Source organism: Tachypleus tridentatus, chromosome 13 (assembly GCF_004210375.1).
Source record: "Tachypleus tridentatus isolate NWPU-2018 chromosome 13, ASM421037v1, whole genome shotgun sequence".
Taxonomy (NCBI): domain Eukaryota; kingdom Metazoa; phylum Arthropoda; class Merostomata; order Xiphosura; family Limulidae; genus Tachypleus; species Tachypleus tridentatus.
This window is the reverse complement of record NC_134837.1, coordinates 225,331,108-225,343,413: the sequence shown is the minus strand read 5'-3', so window position 1 is coordinate 225,343,413 and position 12,306 is coordinate 225,331,108.

The window sequence follows — 12,306 nt, the reverse complement described above, 5'->3', positions numbered from 1 at the left end:
TATTATTCCGATCGTAGTTTTTCACGTCAATGAATCTGTCAATTATCTGTAAGCACACCTGGTATGGCGACAAAAGCAATGAATTAGTTGAAATTTATGCTGCTATTGATTATAAATTTAATGTGAGTTGGCCTCAGAAAAATTTATTTATAAATTATAAATTGGAGCATGTCACACGTAGGCATGGAAAGTGGTTGCTGAATGTTCATTGATTGTTCTTTAGTCCCATAAGAATGAATAATATAAAACACAGCTTCAGAACAGGATATCATTAAAAAAATCGTAAAGAATATTTTACCTTATATTTCATGGTTGTCCAAGGAGCGAACAATTTGTTTGTTTGTTTTGAACTTCGCGCAAAGCTACTCGAGGGCTATCTGTGCTAGCCGTCCCTAATTTAACAGTGTAAGACTAGAGGAAAGACAGCTAGTTATCACCACCCACCGCCAACTCTTGTCTACTCTTTTACCAACGAATAGTGGGATTGATCGTAACATTATAACGTCCCCACGGCTGAAAGGGCAAGCACGTTTGGTGCGAGCGGGATTCGAACTCGCGACCCTTGGATTACGAGTCGAACGCCTTAACACGCTTGGCCATGCCAGGCCGGGAGTGCACAGACATTATAGAAAAGGAGTTGGTTCAAGAACAAATATCAAAATTCTTACACTAGGAGATACTGAGATTAATTTGAAATTTTTTTATAAAATTAAAATTTTAAAGTTTATATAATATTCAAATTTGATTTATTATTTATTGTTTTATGTCAAGTTTGTTTGTATACCGTGATAATTAAGTAGTTTAATTAAATTTTGAATGTAACTTACTAAAATGTCTTGACATGCGCAGTTTGATCTGCCCACATGCTAAGAGATAATCATGCACACTTCTACCCCATGTGTAATCAGTATCGTTGCTATACGAAAAAAACGCACAATAACACGCACATATTCACTCTCTCTTTCATAGCGTGGGAGTCACCAGTTTCCCATATCTGATGTTGTTGCCGAATTTCACGGTGAGATTCGCTTATAGACTAAAATCTACTATACCAAACTTTAATAACTGTGTGAAAAGTGAAGCTAAAATATCAGAGGAAACGTTTAGTTAATATTCCATTAATTGGACACGTGATAACATATACTGTTCTGAAGATGCATTATAAACCAGTACCAGTATTTACGGCACTGACGGCCCGGTTTCAATAGTTACCAATTGCAAAGGCTTAAAGAAAATTATATAAAAACTACATTGTTCATCAATCAAATACGATTTCTAATACCATGTAATACCCCTCTATATTTATGCGTTCTTCATCTTCAGATAAATATGTTGTGCATAAACTGATTACAGTATAGTTAATATACATAATGGCTCGGCATGGACAGGTGGTTAAGGCACTCGACTAGAAATCTTAAGGTCGTGGGTTCGAATCCCCGTCAAACCAAACTGTGGGAACGTTATAATGTGACAGTTAGTCCACTATTTGCTGCTAAAAGAGAAGCCCAAGAGTTAGCACTGGGTGGTGATGACTAACTGCCTTCTTTCTAGTCTTACACTGTTAAATTATGGACGGTTAGCGTGGATAGCCGTCGTGTAGATTTGTGGTGCGAAATTCAAACAAACAAACCTAATACGTATATACAATTTTATGCTGTATAGCTTTAGATAAATATGTTTTACCCCACCTTATTAGCTGTTATCAGACAGTAGATAATACATCTTTATATGTCTGTTATGTATTTTCTGATAACATTTTGAATCTCATTCGATTACGGATTATTACACTACAGATAACAAATGTTTATATGTGTATGATAAGTATCTTCAGATAACTACGTTTTATATCATACGATTATGAGTTATTACACTAGAAATAATACGTGTTCTATGTTATGTATCTTCAGATAACTTATGTTGTACATCATCCGATTACGAGTTATTACACTTTAGATAATGTAACTGAACGCATCGTACTGTTATATATTTTTAAATAAGCATTTTGTTCATCATTCGATTACAAGATGCTACACTACAGACAACGCATTTGTATATATCAAGGTTATTCTTATCTAGATAATTACGTTACACATCATAATATTAAGATTCATTACATTATAGATAACACATCTGTAAACTCTGACTGTTATGCACTTCTAAACAACTATATTGTGCACTACCCGATAACGAATTATTACATTACACATAATACATCTTTATACGATTGTGTTATTTCTCTTCAGATAACTATTCCGTACAACACTTGATTATGAGTTATTATACTATATATATAAACACTACAACTTTGTATGTCGATGTTATGTATTTTTAAATAAGCAAGTTGTGCATTATCCGATTAAAAGATATTACATTAGATAACGCAATCTGTTCTTCTAAATGTTATTATTCCTTAGATGGTTACTTTGTACATCGTATGATCACGAGTTATTACACTGTACATAATACACCTTTATATGTTTTGTTGTTCTTTATATAACTATTTCGCACAACACTCGATTAAGAGCTATAACGCTATAGATACTACAATTCTTTATGTCTATGTTATATATCTTTAGGTAAATATGTTGTACATCACTTGTCATACACTGGAAAATATACTTGTATATGTTATATATCTTTAGATAACATTTTGTACATGATATGATCACGAGTGTTTACACTATAGATAATACATCTTTGTATGTATGTGTTATATATATCTCAATACAGCTGCGTTGTACATCACCCAATTACAGGTTTTAACACCTTAGATAAGACAGATCTATACTTGTGTGTTTTGTATCTTTAGGTAAATATGTTATATGTATCACCTGATTATGAGTTATCATAATACAGTGGTACCTCGGTTCTCGAACGACTCCCTTCTCGAACAATTCGGTTTTCGAACATATTGTTTGAGAAAAAAACGTCTCGGTTGTCGAATATAAACTCGGTTCCCGAACCAAGCTGTTGTGGCCCGAACCCCCGAAGTAGCCCGACTGATGACCCGAACGATTCTTCGACCATTTTCGGCCCACGCCAAGCTTGCCCAAAACATTTTACCCGCACCTGTCGCTCAGTCCACACCCCGCTAAAATCTGGTGTGAAAGTTTTCGTTTTTCTTTTTGTTTTTTGTTGTTGTTTTTCTAAATATTCTGATTAAATAAGCCACCATGGGGTAAAAGAAGGATAATGAAAGCAGCAAACCAAAAAGAAAAATTGTTAGAGCCACAATAGAGGTGAAAAAAAGATCTCATAGCGAAGTATGAGAGTGGTGTTCATGTGCTGACCTTGCTACACAGTTTGGTATGGCGAAGTCTACAGTCTGCATCATACTGATAAATAAAGAGATTATCAAAAGAGCTGATGTTGCAAAAGGAGTGATAGTGCTTACGAAACAAAGATCACAAACAAGGGAAGAGGTTGAAAAACTGTTGTTGATTTGGGTAAACGAAAAACAGTTAGCTGGTGATAGCATTTCTGAGACCATCATTTGTGAGAAAGCAAAGCAGTTGCATGCTGACCCTCTGAAAAACACCCCTGGAACGAGTGCTGTTTATGGCTGGTAGGGGTGGTTTGGAAAATTTAGGAAAAGAAGTGACATACATAGTGTGGTGAGACATGGGGAGGGTGCCATGCAGAAACAAACCTCATTAGACAAGTTTTTAGTGAGAAATAGGTGCAGTGAGTCTCAAGTAGGTTGTAGCGGTGCAAAGAGACCGAAAAGAAAAGAAACCCCAGAAGGAGAGTTACCTGACGTCTTTATGGAAGGTGACTCCCCTTACAAACGATAATAACCCTCCTACTCTCCACATTCCTCACCACCTTTCACTGACGCCATCAGCTCTCCTCAGCACAGTAAAAGTGCAGTTAAATTTTCATTTATTGTTTTTTTTTATTGTGTTTATAGTTTTTGTGATTGACTTTATGCATGTAAGTATTATTATACAGGTATAAATAAGCAATATTTTTACTTAAAATGCTTCATAATGCGTAACTTTTGGAGGTCTGTAACGGATTAATTTAATTTACAGTATTTCTTATGGGAAAAATGGATTCGGTTTTGAACAAATCAGTTTCCGAACATCCTTCTGGAACGAATTAAGTTCGAGAACCGAGCTACCACTGTATGTATATTAAGCGTTATGTATATTTAGATAACATTTTGTACATCATTCGATAGCGAATTGTTACACTGTAGATAATACATTTTTAGACAAAATGTTGTACATCACCAGATTACGAGTTATTATATCATAAATAATATACTTGTATACGCCAGTGTGTATATGCCTGTACGTCTTTAGATAGCTTTTTACACATCACAATATTACGAGTTTTTACGCTGTAGATCACACATCTGTATATGTCTAGGTTATGTATATTTAGATAATTATATTGTACGACACCCGATTATGAGTTACTACACTATATAATGCACCTGTAAATGTATTTTACAGATCTACAGATGAGTTTGTTTTGAATCACCCAGTTAGGAGTTATTACATAACAGACAATAAATATGTATGTGTCTACGTTATGTATCTTTAGATAACTACGTTGTGCATCACACGACTACCTGTATGAAAATGTATTGTGTATTTTTAGACAATATTTTGAACATCTTCCGATTACGATTTATTACGCTTAACAATACACCTTTATATATCTATGTTATATAACTTTAGATAAGTATGTTTTACGTAGAATTGACATATAACGCCTCCACAGCTACGCGACGGCTGTCTGCACCAGCCGTCTCTAATTTATCAGTGTAAGGCTAGAGAGAAAGCAGATCATCACCACTCACCGCCAACTCTTGGATTACTCTTTTACCAACGAATAATGGGATTGACCGTCACATTATAACGCCCCCACGGCCGAAAGGGCGAGCATGTTTGCGTGATGAAGATTCAAACTCGCGACCCTCAGATTACGAGTCGAGTGTCTTAACCACTTGGCCATGCCAGATCAACTGCCAACAAGTTAGTTTATCAAATTTTCTGCCCTGCTAGAGCTGCTCTGGTCAACTGTAAGTGTTGTTATTGTGAAGTGGAAACGTCTAGAAGCAAACAGCTCAGCCAGAAAGCGGTGGGCCACACAAGCTCCCAGAAATGGACCGCCAAATGCTGAAACGCGTAGCGCGTAAAACTCGTCTGGCCACAGTTGCAACATTCAATACCAACTTCTAAACTGCCTCTGGAAGCAACATCAGCACAAGAACTGTTCGTCAGAAGTTTCATGAAATGGGTTTTCATGGCCGAGCAGCCGCACACAAGCCTAAAATCACTGTGTGCAATGCCAAGAGTCGGCTGGAGTGGTGTAAAGTACAATGCCAGTGGACACTGGAGTAGTGGAAACGCGTTCTCTGAAGTGATGAATCATGTTTCACTATCTGGCAGTTTGATGGACGAATCTGAGTTTGGCCGATGCCAGGAGAACGTTATCTGCCTGGATTCATAGCGCCAACTGTAAAGTTTTGTGCAGGAGAAACAATTATCTGAAGCTGTTTTTCATGGTATGGCCTAGGCTCTTTAGTTCCAGTGAAGGGAAATTTCAATGCTACAGCATACAATGACATTCTAGAGAATTGTGTGCTTTCAGTTTTGTGTCAACAGTTTGAGGAAGACCTTTTGTTTTCAGCATGACAATGCCCTCATGTACAAAGCGAGGTCCATAAAGACATGGTTTGCCGAGGTTGGCGTGGAAGAACTTGACTGGCCTGACCTCAACCCCATGAAACACCTTTGGGATGAATTGGAACGCCGACTGCAAGCCAGGCTTTCTCACCTGACATCAGTGCCTGACCTCACGAATGCTCTTGTGACTGAATGGGAGTGAATCCCCGCAGCTATGTTCCAAAATCTAGTGAAAAGCCTTCCCAGAAGAGTGGAGGCTGTTACAGCAGCAAAGGGGGGACCAACCCTATATTAATGCCCATGGTTTTGGAATGAGATGTTCAACAAGCACATATGGATGTGATGGTCGGGTGTCCACATACTTTTGGCCATGTAGTGTATAGAGAAAAGGCACTCACTTCGAGAATATATATATTTATTACGTGGAAGCTATTTTAATGTTAAAGTGTTTATTGTGGACATATATTATGCATGTATGGCAAGTAATTTAAAATTTAAGTTTACTGTAAAAGAACTTACAGATTCGCATCACCATCACATCAAACATGCTCGCTCTTCCAGCTGTGGAGGCGTCATAATGTCACGATCTATCCCACTATTCGTTGGTAAAAGAGTAGCCCAAGAGTTGGCGATGGGTGGCGATGACTAGCTCCTTTTCCTCTAGTCTTACACTGCTACATTAGGGACAGTTAACGCAGATAGGCCTCACGCAGCTTTGCGCGAAATTCAAAAACAAATAAAATACTTTAGAAATATATTTATTCCTAGTTTATTGCTGAATTATTAATTTAATTATACATGTATAAAATAAAGTAACTTAATATTTTGTTTGTTTGTGTTTTTTTTTTAATTTCGCGCAAAGCTCCTTGCGGGCTATCTGCGCTAGCCGTCCCTAGTTTAACAGTGTAAGACTAGAGAGAGGGCAGCTAGTCATCACCCCCCCCCCGCAAACTCTTGGGTTACTCTTTTACCAACGAATAGTGGGATTGAGTGTCGCATTATAACGCCTCCACGCTTGAAAGAGCGAGCATGTTTGGTGTGACGGGGATGCGAACACACAACCCTCGGATTACGAGTCGAACGCCTTAACCCACCTGGCCATGCCATGCCGGGCCGTCAAATATTTGTATTTCTAAAAGTATTGTAAGCTAACTTGATACTTTTGCGTCATCCAAGTCTTATTGGTATGGACGTAAAGAAAAACATTATAGTTTATACAAGTAAAAATGTTGAGCTCTGTGCATTGAATCGTTTTGATCCAATGAGTTACATACGACTACCACAGAACGCTGTCCGAACACTTTTCTCGTACAGTAGTTACCAGAATTAAATCCTTTTTTAGAAAATGTTCACTTTTTCTAAATGTTTTCAGTGAGGTATGAATACTACGATTAATAAACACAAGTACAAATAGCCTTACGCAGGGCACGTTTTCTGCTGATATATGCATAATAATGGAATTCGGTATACATATAATTATTTCTAGTTTTGATAAGTTTCTTTAACTTTAAAGTGTTTATGAATTTACTTATATATATGGTTGTTGTTGTTTTTTGTGAAGAGAGTACTTTAATTTAAAATTGTGTCCAATTATAAGGAAGTGTTTGCTTCCTATATCAGTTATTTGTCTAACTGCATTTTTGTTTGCGATGCCATTTAATAAATAGCAAAAGTATTTTAATTACATATATAGATACTGACATAAACGATACGTCCATTATGGTAAGATATATATATAGTGTAAAGAATTTCAAACTACAAATATTTTTTTTTAGGGTTTTGTTATGGTAGTTTAATGTCAAAGGATTTGGATTTATTTAATGTATATACGTAGCAATGAAACTTATTAATGTACATATATAGCTAAATAGTATAGTTGGTTAATTTAATGTTACAATGAAATGAAATTATATATATATATATATATATATATTAACTGAGATTACCCGTTAAGGAAACAAAATTTGTATGAAGAACAGTTTTAAAAATGTTCCGCTTTCTTCTTTGCTTTGTTAGTAGGGCCCCAGTGGTATAGCGATATGTCTGCGGATTTACAACACTACAATTCGAGTTTCGATACCCGTGGTGGACAGATCGCCGATAGCCTATTGTGGTACTTTGTGCTTAACTTCAAAACAAACTTTTGTTAGTAAATTATTAATGATCTAATTATATGCTAATTACATACTACTACAATCTGTGGAAGGTAATAACATACTCATTTAACTAATTAAATACTTATATTTTTCAATTAAAACTCAAAAGTCTGTAAAAAAAGGGGAAATGTAAACCATTCTATTGATTTCTTCTACATATCCTTTCCCCTTCTCAGGAAAATATCCTAAAACAAACTAACTCCTGAACATCGTCGGAGAGTTTTCAGTAACCCACAAAAGATTACTGTAACAGAAGCAGCCAATTGTGAACGATGGAAGCGAAACTCTAAAAAAAGAGTGGATATGTAAAGTGTTTCCTGAGTGTTTTCATCTTCCTTCTGGGGAAGAATCCTAAAATAGTCCACGTACACCGTCGAATAGTTTACAGTTATCATACACACTCACAAAAATTACAGTGCTAGAGCCAAACAATTCTGTGTGATGAATAATAACACACACACACTTTCCCATCTTTGTAGTAAGACACGAAAGTGACATAAATTACAATAACGATTTTTCTGGTATGGCAAGTTAATTTAGGGTTATAGTCTTGTCAAAATGAATGTATAGTAAGAAATTCATAAAAAAAATTCATTGTGCTTCGTTTTAGTAAGCTAAGTTAATGTTTAAGTGTTTGTCTAGGTTATATGTATATATATGTATGTAAAGGAAGTTTTACAAACAAAAACGCCATTTCTTCTAATTAATATGCATACACTAAATTATTTGATTGTAGTTAAGCACAAAGCTACACAATAGGTTATGTGTGCTAACCAAGAGTATTGAAACCCGGTTTCTAGCGTAGTAAGTACGCAATCATATTACTGTGCCACTGTAAAGTAGTAAACAAACTTACAATTAAACACCTTCGTTTGTGGTATGATAAGCTAAATGAGTGTTATAGTGGTATCAATTTACATATATATTATTGGAACTCAGAATGTACGTATTATTTCTTTTGGTAAATTAGTTTAATTTCATTGTGTTTAGAACAGTTATATACACAGTAAAGGAATTGATAAAACACTTGTTTTTGATTTTTTAATGTTACATGAGAGTTAAAGTGTTTTCAATAATATGTGTAGTAAAGGAACTTAAGAATGTAACTACCAAGTTAGGGTAACAGTCCTACATACGGGTGCATAATGATTGAACGTAAAGAGGGCTTAATTTAATAAATTAAATAAAAAAATTGTATTTATTGCAACCTTTATTTCATACAAAATTCACTTGAGAATTACTTTATTCCATATATACTTTATTCACACCTACTTTATCCCGCATTTACAGAAATCGTGATACAGTTAATTTGTTTTATTACTTCTACTAATCCCTCCCTAAGGCCTCAGTGTTTATTGGTACTCTAAATGCTTCTTGATAGATCATATTACAAGTTCTTCCTCCTTTATGTGACAAAATAAAGATATTTCTTGAGAATAATACCCTTGAACAACCAGTATAGAAGTTACAATGTGAAATGTTAGGGGTTTTCGGGTGTAATCCTGCCTCATTAAGGATCTGACCTTGTGCTTTGATTGCCATTTTTCCTGACAAAACTATGGATGTTTGATATTTAAATACAAATCACAAAATAATAAAAATTATGAATAAAGCCTTATGACATGCCGCTTGGTATCATCTTACCAAGTTCGATCGTGATTAGCCTAACGACCGTGGAATAGTTTGCAAAGAAGCAAACATTGTTTTTCACTTTTATAAGGATAAAATTCATAGGCTAGTTTAATTTTAAAATGCTAACGAAAATTATATAAAAAGTAAAACAAGCTACGCCAATAGCCAAAAGAATATACTTTAAGAATATCCTAACTTCTAGTTTAAGTAAACTAAGTTAATGTAAAAGTATTTATAAAAGATGTACGTATATATAGTAAAGGAACTTGCACTAAGGAAGTACATCAGGAAATTGTTATTTCTGGCGTTGCTAAGCTACTTTAATCTGGAAATCTTTATCGGAAGTATGTATACAATACATGTGATTTACATTATGAATTTCTATTTTTTTTTTATACGATACGTTAAATTATATATATTAATGTTTTAAGGTTATATAGATACTAAAGAAACACACGCCAAGTGAGCTAAATTTAAGAATATTATTATTTCTAGTTTTATTAAGCTAGTTTAATGTTAAAGTACTCGCAAGATCGATACACGTATGGTAAATTGTTTTGTTTTTTTGTTTGTTTTTTGGAATTTCGCACAATGCTACTCGAGGGCTATCTGTGCTAGCCGTCCCTAATTTAGCAGTGTAAGACTAGAGGGAAGGCAGCTAGTCATTACCACCCACCGCCAACTCTTGGGTTACTCTTTTACCAACGAATAGTGGGATTGACCGTCACATTATACGCCCCCACAGCTGGGAGGGCGAGCATGTTTAGCGCGACGCGGGCACGAACCCGCGACCCTCGGATTACGAGTCGCACGCCTTACGCGCTTGGCCATGCCAGGCCCGTATGGTAAAGGAACGTACGTTAAGAATACTTTTATTTCGTATTTTCTTAACGTATTTTAACGTTAAAATGTTTATCGAAGAAATTATTTAGTAAATGAACATGTAGTAAGCATGATATTTTAAGAATATCGTTATTGCTGGATTTGTATACAATTTAATCTTAAAGTGTTTATATAAAAATATGTATACATAGTAAGGAAGTTATGCTTAGAATATTTTTGGTGTTTTGGTGAACTAGTTTAACGTTGAAATATTTATGAAGATTCCTTGCATAGTAAAGGGACTTTATTAAAATATCTTTACTTCAGGTTTCGTTAAACTATTTCAAAACTAGAGTATTTATCAAATTGACGTATGTAGTATCTTAATTTTAAGAATATCGTTTTTTCTGGATTTCTAAGTAATGTAATTTTAAAGTATTTCTCAATATATTATTTTTATAACAAAGGAAGTTGTGTTAATAAGTTATTTACGATTTTGTTAAGCCGCTGGTACATATACATATAGTCATGGAAAGTGCATTAGAATTTTTTTTTCGTCTAACTAATGCACCTTAATAATAAAGAGTTTATAAAAGGTATAGGCATAGAGTAAAGGAACTTATTTTAATAATATATTTTTATAATTATTTAAAAATACATAACAGTGAGATTAATACAGATGTATTATCTACTGGGTAACAGCACCTAATCAAGTAATGTACAACATAGTTATATAAAAACATATCACATAGATATATACAACTGTATTATGTAAAGAGTAAAAAACTTGTGATCATATCGTACAAAATGTTATCTAAATTAGAGATTTCAGGTATATTATTTACAGTGTAATAACTCATAATCGGATGATGTACAATATATTTTTTCAGGATATATAAAATAACTATATAAGGTGAATTGTCTATGGTGTAATAACTTGTAATCGTATGATGTAGAAAATAATTTCTAAAGATACGTAACATATACATATAGAGGTGTATTATCTATAGTTTAATACCTCGAAATAGGGTGATTTATAATATATTTAGTTAAAGATAGATAATACGTACATATAGAGGGGTATTACATAAAGTGTTAGAACTCGTAATCGCGTGGTGTTCGTCATAGTTATCTAAAGATATATAACATAGTTATACACAGATGTATCATTTATTGTATAGTAACTGTTAGTCGGGTGATGTTAAACAGTTACCTAAAGATACATAACACAGACATATACAGATGTATCATCAACTGTAGAGTAACCTTTAGTCGGGTAATGTTAAAGTTATCTAAAGATACATAACATAGCCATACAAAAATGTGTTATCTGAAGTGCAATAATTCGTGATCGGATTATGAACAACACAGTTATCTGAAGTATACAAAACACTAATATATAGTCCAATAACTCATAATCCAATGATGCACAATATGTTTATTAAAAATATATAACAATCAGACGTCTACAGGTAAATGTGTTATTTGCAATATAAGGCCCAGTATGGCCAGGTGGGTTAAGGCTTTCGACTTGTAATCTGAGGGTCGCACCAAACATGCTCGCCCTTTCAACCGTGGGGGTGTTATAATGACACGGTTAATCCCACTATTCATCAGTAAAAGATTAGCTCAAGAGTTAGCGGTGGGTGGTGATGACTATCTGCTTTCCATCTAGTCTTACACTGCTAAATTTGGGACGGCTAGCGCAGATAGCCTTCGTGTAGCTTTGCGTGAAATTCAAAAACAAAACATCTGTAATATAATAACTCGTAATTGGATGATGCGAACGTAGTTATATAGAAATATATAACAGTTAGGCGTGTACAAATGTATTTATAGTGTAAAATTAATGTCCAGATTATGTTTAACATATTCTTTAAATATACAAACGACAGATTACGAATGTACGTGCTACGTATAATGTAGTGACGTATAACAAATTAAGCAAAGAATCACTTTACTAGTACATCTGTATAACCGGTTAGAAATCTCTTACTCTTGCAAGTTATATAGACAGACAATAGTGAGAGAGAAATAAAGACAAAAATGGAACAATA